This window comes from Telopea speciosissima, chromosome 3 (assembly GCF_018873765.1).
Source record: "Telopea speciosissima isolate NSW1024214 ecotype Mountain lineage chromosome 3, Tspe_v1, whole genome shotgun sequence".
In the NCBI taxonomy this organism is placed as follows: Eukaryota; Viridiplantae; Streptophyta; class Magnoliopsida; order Proteales; family Proteaceae; genus Telopea; species Telopea speciosissima.
In genome coordinates, this window is record NC_057918.1 from 25,018,758 (window position 1) to 25,029,158 (window position 10,401).

Genomic DNA, 10,401 nt, shown 5'->3' on the forward strand with positions numbered 1-10,401 from the left:
GTAAAAATGGTGACAGGGTGAGTTATTATTATTAGGGCAATAGATCTCTACTTTGTGAGTTTAGGAACTCTATATATACATATGGTGATATGGGAAAAGGAATGCCTCCTGGTCACGCAGCGTGACGTATATTTGTGTTCGTGCTCAGACACAATCGTATGTGTAATGATTGATGTATCTTTGATCCTTTCCGTCTTTTCAGGGGATGTGTCGATCATTTCGTACATGGATGTGTTTGGGTGCAAGTACACACCATGCTCCGTGAACGAGTGGCATTCCTTTTCTCATATATTTTTTTTGGATCAAGTAATTAACAACAACAAATTTTATTCAAACAAAGTCAGCACAGGAGAAACTCCGACTGAGAGAACCATGCACAAGAAAAGGGAGCGAAGCCATGGGACTCTCAAAAGGATGTACCCATTGCACGAGGAAATCTCTAATAGGGGGCAGAGCCATCAAACCCTCACCTTAAAAAACAAGAGAGGAAATATCTATTAGGGAGGGGGATCGCCGCGAAGGTGCGTGGCCCAACACTAGTGCGGGTAAATGAAAGTGTGTACAGAGCATTCAACACGGGTAGGATTTCTCATTTCACGGAAGGGACAGTCATTTCACCCTTCCAGAGTGTCCCTGCACAAACCCAAGCAGCCTGGCAGCCTTTTTTTTCCTTTTTTTTTAAAGAAAAATTATTAATTCCCTATAGTTATCCTTTCCTTCCTTTACTTGTTATGGTTGTTCACGACATCTGTGCTCATACGATTAACAATGCCTTTTGACAACGATCAACACCTCACAATTAAAAGATCATGACTTCAACTCCAGTTGAGGCCTGCCTATTATAAAAAAAAAAAAAAAATACTAACATAGAGTAAGCACTGTTTAGTGATCCATTCCAACTGCAATCTATTCTGATTGATCTGAGTCGATCTATCCCTGTGTGAAAGTTAGGGTTAAATTTTATTTTTATTTTTTTCATTTTAAAGTCAAATGTGAGTTATGAACCTTGAAGATTACTAAACATAATTTCCTTTTTCAAATGAATACCATAGAAAAGAAAGCACTCATCAAACTTGCCACCAAAACACTTGAAAGTGAGGGAAAAAAAGATTCATTAAGAATGCGATTGAGATAATCTTCTTAATCACAATCATGGTAGAAGTGTTTTTCTATCTCAAATGACATATGTTGGGTTGGGATCGAACACCTTTAGAAGCACCGGAACACATGTTTCTTCGCCATTGAATTGGCGGTGAAATTGCATTTCTTTCTTGTTGATAAAACAATACATGTCATTATAAAACTTGGGTCCCACCTTAACATATCAATTTTCACATAATATGGAAGTCACGTGCAAGAATTGCAAACTCCAAGCATGAAAATTAGCTCCATTTAGCTCTACATACTTATGGCATTTCAGGTTAAGTCATATTGGAGTAGATATGTTGAACAGATTGATAATGAATGCACCTTTGGAAAGTTTGAAGATAGAATCTTATCTGGCTTTTGAGTCTTATTTACAAGGTAAGATGATCAAGAAACCCTTTTCCAAAAAGAGTAGAATAGTCAGTTGTGTACCAGAATTGATTCATTCTAATGTATATCATCTGATTGAATGTTTAGGCCAGTTATAGTTATGGATAGAGTTAGGTTCACATTCACGTACGTGAATGTACAAGAACAGCTCACAGTAGTTCAAATGGAATCCACCCTATGGGACTCACATGGAGTGGATTCCATCTGAACGGTTGGGGGCCGTTCTCGTACGTGAACGTGAGCCCAACTGTTATGGATACTTTATCATTTTTATTGATGACTTCTTTTATTTTGGATACGTTTATCTAATGCATCGAAAACTTAAGGAGTTTCGGGCCGAGGTTGAGAACTAATTAAACAAATGAATTAAATATCTTAGATGTGATCGAGGTGGAGATTACTTGTCTGATGAATATAGGGACTACATGAGAGACAATGGAATTACAGTGAGATGTGGAAAGGGCAAAAGCCCAGTCTGGTAGACATCATAGGATGTGAGTCTACATTGCACATGTTACAGAGCAACTGACAAATAAATTGGAATCGAAAATTGATAGATATTATTTCTTAGGATACCCTAAGGATGCCATATGATGTAACTTTTATAGTCGTATATAACAAAAGGTCTTTGCCAGTAAGCACCCAATGTTTCTAGAAGAAGATTTAGCTACACCGTCAATGTAAATGTTGAACATTGGATTGAAATATATTATGCCCGCTTGAAATTTTCATTAAAAAAAAAACAATGAAGAGTGAAATGATATATTTAATCAGGAGACAGACGAAACCCGCAAATTTAGTGAAGAAAGAGAGAGAATCTTCCTTTTTCCAGAAAAAAATATATTTCTTGCGGCAGGATTCATACTGTGACTGGATTTTCTTACTCAATAGACATTGGTAAGAGTCAAACTGAGTAAAAACCTTTCCCAAGAGGGTTCAAAGCCCAAGGTACAAAATCCAGGTATCGGATTGGGGATCGGTTATAGTTGATATCGATCCAGATCGTTCAAACTGTACTTGGATCGATTGAAAATGACCAAAATCCAAGTTTTATTGGATCGGACTTGAATCGGTTAAAAATATAAATATATTATTAAAACTCGTTATGGATTGATAAAATATTCAAAAAAGGGTCAAAATCCCTAAAATATCGATAAAAAAAAAATTGGCTAATCTCTGATCGGATTGACCGATCCAACCGAGTTGTCCGATCCAATAAAACCTAGATACTGGATTGATCTATTCTCAGGATCGGCACCAATCCGATCCGATCTGAGATTACAAACCATGCATGAGCCACTCCTACAGGCTTCTAGACAATACACAAGCAAGTTCACAAATGGTTAAATATAGATAGGAGGTAGATGGAACAAACGAATCCAGATCAGCTACCCACATGGGGACGGGTGGGGACAAATCTGATCCCTCCATGGGGCGTGGATCCTACACCCTAAAAGTGGGCCCCACACCCCATGGAGGGTTCAAATCTGTCCCCACCCGTTCTCATGTGGGTAGCAGATCTGAACTCGGAACAAGCCATGTAAGTAGTTATGGTGAAGTAATGGAGAAGAGTTAAGGCTCTCTGCCAACCTAATTACTAACATCATTGTTACACCCCACCACACCCCTTTCTTTAATTAGAATGGATGGATGGTCCAATTCAAGACAATAGCGTACGTGAGACTCTCACATTGATTGGTAAATGGTTAAAGACTGACCAGTTGATCAATGCAAATTCAAAAGCTGTTTGTACTTGCAAAATATTATTTGAAACTGAAAGGATCTGCGCGCTTATGTTCAAATGAGCAATCAAACCATCAGATTGGAATCCACATAACATCAATATAATCTTATAATAACCAACAGTTTAGAGGGCTTAGAGATTATTTAAGCATGTGGTAATCTAGTGGGTTGGAGTCCTGGCTGGCCAAGTGGCCATTGACATGACAAAGCTACGACTTAACTGGAAAATGAGCACTGATTAGATTAGAATTTAGCTCGTCTCCAGGTAGGCGTACGCCCAGGGTGCTGTTAGGGGCCATCCAGCGGTTGAGCTGTGTTGCACCCATCTCGCTGCATACCTAGGGATGTGTGTAGCACAGTCCAACAGCTGGCAACATCTTGGGCATTCCATACTCCCTGGAGATGATCCTGATCCGATAGATTAAGGAGTTATTGGGTTGGGAACTTGGGATTATTAGGATTAGTTCACACTCGTTAGGCTTAAATGTATTCAATGCTTCAATAAAGGACGTCTTCCTTAAGCCAGACCATTGAAAGGAGCCTGTTCCCCCCTTCCAATTGGACCATTTTTTTTTTTTTTAAATAATTTAAAGGTATTTATATTATGGGAGAAGAACACTACTTGGGCACGTGCGGTGTGCTGTCCCTACACCTGAACATAGGGGCGGATAAAATTACTGTTGCACCCTTAGGAAATGCCACCTTTTGTGGGGATGCAACGGTCATTTCATCCACCCTTGTGTCTGGGTTCAGGGGCAGCATACCACACGCCCCAGGTAGCGTTCTCTTTCCCTTATATTTTAGGAAAGAGAAGGCTGCCAGGGTGCGTGACATAGGAAGGGTGAAATGACAGTCCAACCTCCAATGAAATGAAAAATCTCATCCCTTTTGGATGCCTTTGCATGCTCTCCTTGGCGTTCGAGCTGGTGTAGGGACCACACAGTCTAGCATGATCCCCCCCCCCTATATTATAATTGGAAAACTAGGTTTTTTAACTAGACTTTTTCTTTTCAAAACATGATGACTCGGATGAATCAAACCTAGTAAGGGCGAGTCATGTATTTTTTCTTATTTTATTAATGGGCAAGGGATTGCTACTAGGTTGCCTAACCCCTGCACTAGCATAGGAGCCAGTAGGAGCACGTGCAGGGTCATCAACCAAGGGGGATTTTTTCATTTTGTAGGGGGTGGGGCGGTCATTTCAAGGGAGGTGTGTCGGGCGCAGGCTACACGCAACCATGCAGTCCTTCTCCATCTCCAAGTGAGGAGGGACTGAAGCTATGGTTGCATCGTAAAAAGAAAAAAAAAAAAAAAAAAAAAAAAAGGCTAATATTGAAGACAACAAACAAAAATTCTAGGTTTTTGACTAAATTTATGGTCTATAAATAGTATATGGCCCAATAAAAAACTCTAGACTCGATGAGTTGCACATGCCTCCGGAAAAAACACCGAGTCAATGAAAACTCGAACTGATTTGGTGAGTCTTCTTGACTCCTGTCTAGGTTTTATGTTTTTTTGACTCGACTCAAGTGACTCACCTGAGTCAAAACCTGGTTTTCCAACTTGTGTACATTTTGTCACATCCCACCCGTAGACTCCACATTATCTCTCTTCAATAAATGCCCCATATTGGATGATTCCTCACTTGCCCCTTATTGTTGCACAACTCCACTTGACATGGTAACCTCTCCCCATTATCTTTTGGAGGAAATTACATTGGCTTACTTTATTAAAGCACTATTTGGAGTTTGGATCTCTGTTATTGCAAACTAGTTCATGAGCATTACCATTGTCAAAATGATTTTGAAAATTTAATCAGCACAAGTCTTTGGATGGTAATGCCAAGAATCTTAGGTATTTTGTTGCAAGGCTCCAAAAAGTTTTCGAATGTAAAAGAGTTTTGTTGAAATAATTAGGATTGGTTTATTTTAACTTGGATTATGATAGTATTATCACTTTAGACTCAACATGAGAAGTATAGAAATCCCAAAGAGCTTAGTTCACCCACAACATCTTTTGTTAGTTTCTTATGTAGTGATAAATTCTCTATATTCTTGGCTTTGATGTTGCAGGATTGTTTTGTTTCTTGTTTTTTCCCTCTCATGTTTATAGGTTTGTTAACATGTTGGCCCATTCTATTTCTAAGTGGACTGTCTCCATCTCCTTTTGATTGTACAACAGTTCTTGCCCTGAGTGGCCTAAAAAAATTTGCACCCAAAAAACAAAGGAGAAAGATGTAAGGAAAAAAAATCAATTGGTGAACACACTCTCTCTCATGTCACAATCACCATCTATGAGGTGCAAGTTGGTGGACCCAAAGCTGCTGGACAAGATGAGACAGATTCCTTAACAAGGATAACGATGTTTTGCATTAATCTTTTTATAAAAAAACAAAAAAAAAATACTTTTGAGATAATGGAGAAAGTTTTTCTTCACAATGTGGTGGAGGTTCACCACATTATCCAAGGGTTAACAAATCCCTATAAGTTTTCAGTATGTTCCTCAAAATACCCTCTTGATATCCTTCCACACGCATATGAAACCCCGTAGTGAATGAATTCTCATTCACTGTTGTTAAAGAAAACTTGATCCTAAGATATTTGTTTTGATGAAAGATTTTCTGTGGTTGGTTGAGTGGTATAAAATAAAACATCATATAGTTATAATTATTATGACCTTTTAGTACGAAATACTAAAAATGCTCTCAGAACGATGTTTTTTATGTCCAAAATGCCAATCTCTCATTATGGCCATGCCTACAATTGTTTCTTCACTATTTGTTTTCTATAATTTTTATAGGCTTCAGTAAATCCCAAAATAAATAAAATCATGTAAAAATAATATTAGAGTAAACATCTTGTACATCCATGAGATTTGTTGACCTCTCATGTAGCTCCCAAAGTTTTGAAAAGTTTACTTACAAACCCATAAACCTGACGGTGTTAATTAGGTGTTAATGTAACAATGTAAAAGACCAAAATAGGCTTTTTACATTTTTTTCAAAATAGCCACAAGTAAATAAGGAATCGAAGAGGGAATATTCCCTCTCCTTCTTCCCCAAATCGCAAAACCAGGGAAACGAGAAAATGTAAAACCCATTTTAGAGTTTCAACAACTCCACTGCTGCATCTTGCGGCGGCCAAACTAGAGGACCAACGACCTCAGTTGTCACCAGTGAACTCAATCCTGGTGTCTATAGACCGGAAAACTTTAAAAAATCGCCCAAAACCTCTGAAAAATAGTGAAACAAAGAGGGTTTTTGGGAAATCCGACTGTCGCATCTTGTGGCGGCTGAACCAAAGCCCGTTGGCATTCGAAATCACCATCGAGCGACCGCCAGGCACCGGTGATTGATATTCTAATGTCCAAATCCGAAATAGGGGCAGGACAACTCGATTTCAATCAAGAAAGAGGGTTCTGCGATTTGGGGTTTTCAGGAAACAAAAAGGAACACATGGTGAGCCCAATGTAGGCCACCGGAGTGCCTATAAGCCCCGGCGAACAATAAACATCCAAAAAAACGGGGAGGTTTTTGTACTGCAAGCAGCAGTTTTTTTTTTTTTTTTTTTTTTTTTGTCTTTTTGCAACTTGCCACCTCAAAACCCATTACATGTGATCAGAAAATGATGATTTTGAAATGTCACACATGTGGATAACAGCGGCAACCATGGTCGTCGTTCACAAATTCTCCATAGAGTTGCAAGTTACTCCCTCAAACTCGATTTTTGCTCCAATAGATTCTAATTTATCCAAAAACGTATTATGGTAACTCCGGCCATCAGGTTATTTTGATCATTTACAAATTTATGGTCCGCTGATTTCATCACTTAAGCTGTTCATTCTAATGGAATGGGTATTCCATCAGTCTTAGGAGTCTATAAGTAAAATTTTAAAAATCTTGAGGGCTACATGACAGATCAACAAACCTGAGGGGGTGGACAAAATGTTTACTCATAATATTATTATATAACATCTACCAAAAAATAAACTGAACCATAGGAAAAATAATGCAGTAGTATATATAGATAGGGAATCTGAATCTTGATACTTCGATTTCGGCTATGTGGCATGCTAATTCTAGCAAATCTAATCCTTTGAATCAAAAGAAGACACAATGTATCATTTCATGTGTTGAAGTGCAATTTGTATCCTCTGCTGCCGGGCAGCCATGTGGCATGTGTCTAAGTACGGCCTCACACAGGCAAGGATGAAATGACCGCTCCACCTAATGCCTGAGCACCTTGTCTGGGTAGGGTCCATGCCCTGTCTATGTATGATTGAACGACAGCAAAGGATCATGATCCGTTGGAATGAGTCCTAATTCAATTGCATGGCCCACCTTTTGCTATACATTTTCTCTTATGCTCTGAACAATCCAATTTTTTTTTTTCTCGAATGACATTTTCAAATCCACCTCAAAGTTGGTACGTCAGGTGGGGATGGTGGGGCTCGTCTGTCACCAAAAACCCCCAAATATGGGTCAAATATTGCTATTAATACAAAGTGTGGTACGGCCTTGAAGTACTTACCTGTGGATTGAAAAACCCATACAATAAAGTAAGGGTGTCAAAACCTAATCCAAACTATCAAGATCGATCGAAATCGATTGAAAAAATCTGGATCGAACTGAATCGATTTTTATTGGAGTGGTTTTAGATTGGGGTATGATAAGACCGATTGAAAATCGAATCGCATTAGACTGATCGATAGCAAACTGAAACTCAAACCGAATGAAATCGATAAAAAAAAATCATTGAGTATAAGTTTATGAATAGGTTAATTGATAAAGAAAAATCATTTAGTTAGTGAACAAATTTCTGATTGTAAGGAGAATTATTACAAATCAATGAGTATGAGATTATGAAAAGAAATTTCATTTTAACAATGCTTATTCCATTAATCTCCTTGTTTACTATACAAAATTAGTTGGTTGTCAAATAAATGATTTGAAAGTAGGGTTCATTCTGTGATTTCACTAATAATTATCTTCTTAGTGACTATTCTTTGATTTCAATTTTAATTATCTTCCCCTTATAATTAATGATAAATAATTATATGATTTGTAACAATAATTATCCATTGATTTGAATATATCTTCCATTCTTCCCCATATGATTTATTCTTCTTTGTTTGAATTACAACATGGATATATTAAATCAATTTTCTTGTTTATGGTTGTATACTTATTTTGACTTGGGGAAGGTGAATTAAGCTATTTTTATCGAATCTTTCCTCACTATAAATTATGAATTTAAGATTTCATTATGCCTCAAACCCGAAAACAAACCGATCTAAACCGGTAATAACCCGATATTGTAAAATCGAAATAAATTGAAACCGCATCGGACCGAAATCGAAACCGAAACCAATCGAAAACTGAAGTTTCTTAACGGTTTGGTTTTGGTCTCACCATTCCAAGACCGAAACTAATTCAGCCCGACCGAAATCGAGTCGAACCGACCGTTGGTATTTTAAATCACAGAAACAACTATGTTCATTAATAATTCTTGTCTCTCATGACTCTTATTTGGGAGCAGGGTTTTAATTCTTGTGTATGGTATGCATTCTTAGAATAGATTATGGGTCTATAATGTATTCTTAAACTTGATTTTTCTCAATTTTCTTGTTTCAATATGCGTTCTAAACCCATAATCTATGCCTACAATGCATACCAAAAACAGCTTAAGTTTTTAATATTCTTTTAGAATTGGTTGTCAAGAATTGAACCAAATTGTATCACTGCATACACCGATTTTAAATGTCACCCGAAAAGTTATAAGGATTTTATTCTCATTGAGGTTGAAGCGAGATTCTAGCTACCCATGTTCTTTTGCTTAGCACAAGACCTTATCCAACGAGCTAGCTGGTAACTTTTGTAGAATTTGAAATTGCTGTAATCAAAGTTGGTGAAAAAGGAAATTCCAATCTTACTTTTTCACCTTTTAGTGTAAGACATTATTCTTTTCTCCAAAGAGGGTAAATATATCATTTTACATGGACAATAACAATTTTTGAATGTCATAATGATTAGTTATTCTTTCAAAATATTTTGAAAATTAATTTTTACCACGATTTAAATTACTTTTCAGAATAAGACAATGATTAATAAAAAAAAAAGGGAAAAAGGAAACATGTATCATCCTTATGCAAATCCCAATATAACTTTCTCACATAATAAACAATGGGTTCCCATTGACACTCTTTCTTCTATTTTGACCATGTGAATTCATATGGATGATTGGTGTAGCGTGCATATTTGTACTTACACTGACATCGTGGGAAACCCTCTCCCTTAAAAAAAATTAGGACAATTTCTCTTATTAGAATTAAAAATCAAATAGGTTTACAAGGATAATTGATTTTTAATTTTAATAAGAAAGAAATTGTCTTTTATTAGGTCAGCTTCGGTTTCATCCATCTTCAATCTAAAACTGATTCAACTGACGAAAACCAAATCGAACTAATTGTTTGACACCATAATTCTAGCCATGTGTGCCCCTCTCACTCCACACGCATGTACAACATGACTGTGTCCGTTAGATGAAGAATCTTTTAACACATGTGAGATGATCCCTAACATTGACAGCTTTTTCAGGTGCTTTTAGAGCGTCTGATTTAAATTCCATCATGATACAGGACTATACAAAATGACCATCGTACCCTAAAAAATTTCTATGTTTTTTTTACCAATCGAGTTCCAAATTTCAACAATGGATCAATAAGTTGTTGACCCTTGTGAGAATAAAGACAGGACATTTTTAACTTTATCAATAAGACACAGCAAAAGAGCTGACTAAAGTCATTAGACATGTGTGAAAAGAGACAAAAGACAGGCTCAATAACCAAGTGGAAGGGCTGTCTAAACATGTGAAAAGCTTGAAGTTCTTCTTCAGTTCTTGTCTGCATTTTTTTTTTTCCATGCATCTAACGAGTTAAAATGGAATAAAAAAAAATCGAGAATAAATTATATTTTTTCAAGTGAGTCCGAAATGCTGAAATGAGTAGAAATTTCATAGAATATGTGAGTTTTGGATTTAAGAATTTAGGACGTTCAATTACTAGGTTATTACTCCAGTTATTTGCAAGAAGTGATAACTTTGTAATGCCATTTAAGCTCCATAC